The following is an 818-nucleotide window of genomic DNA, read 5'->3' on the forward strand; positions in this document are numbered from 1 at the left end:
CCCGATCGCGGAAGGCACCGGGATGCTGACACTTGGGGCGGTTGCAGCCTCGTTACTCCCGCTGGTTACTCTGGCCTGGAAGTCAGGTCCAAGTAACGTGAGGTTTGAAGTGCTCTGTAACGTACCTGCTCCCTCCGGCCTTGGGATCATCATCGTTATTTTTCATTAATGACACGGGTTCTTAATGGTGATGCCTTAAAACACTCTTCTGATAGAAACTATCGGTGTTTCACTGGTGACACTGAAAACATGGGGTCTTTCCCCCAGTTTATGGCGAAAATTTAGGTATAACGGAGATTTTTGTGTTTTCCCATTTTTGCTTTTTCTTCTGTGTGAGTTTTTCCAAAAATGTTGACTGTTTTTTTTTGCTGAGGAACAACAAAAGCAATGAAGGGACAGCAAAAATAATACCAGCAGGAAAACTCGAGTCCCTCACGGTGCTGAGCTTGACAGCCTGTTTTGTTCTGGGCCAGCTTGCCCAGGGACGGACGGCTCTGTTCCCTGCCTGTGGGGTCAGTGTCACGTATCTCGTGGCCCCCGCTTCTTAGGATGCAGTTAAATTCACCGACGTGTAACGGTTTGGAGCCACTCTCACCATGAGCTCGCAGTGGCTCTGCCACCTGGAAAGGATCGGAACCTGCTTCCCGTGTAGCAGGAGTCCTAATGGAGCCTGAGCGCTGCGTGGCTGGTTTTAACACGTTTCCTGCTCTGGGCCCGGGCACTTCTGCTCCATCCCCTTCCGCCCTTGGAAACTGTTCCTCCTGTCCCTCCATCTGCGCTCTTGTTTTTTCTCCCCACACTGCCTTGCCGAGGAACTG

The 818-nt window shown here is 51.3% G+C and overlaps 1 protein-coding gene across 3 annotated transcripts in view; it reads left to right on the forward strand.

Annotated features, from left to right (window-relative positions):
• The window catches only part of STX3 (syntaxin 3), a 47,239-nt gene that overhangs the window by 35,929 nt on the left and 10,492 nt on the right, over nucleotides 1–818 (forward strand). The gene's annotated exons all lie outside the window — the stretch shown is intronic.

The sequence above is a fragment of the Bison bison genome, unplaced genomic scaffold, assembly GCF_000754665.1.
Source record: "Bison bison bison isolate TAMUID 2011002044 unplaced genomic scaffold, Bison_UMD1.0 scf7180017864185, whole genome shotgun sequence".
Classification (NCBI taxonomy): domain Eukaryota; kingdom Metazoa; phylum Chordata; class Mammalia; order Artiodactyla; family Bovidae; genus Bison; species Bison bison.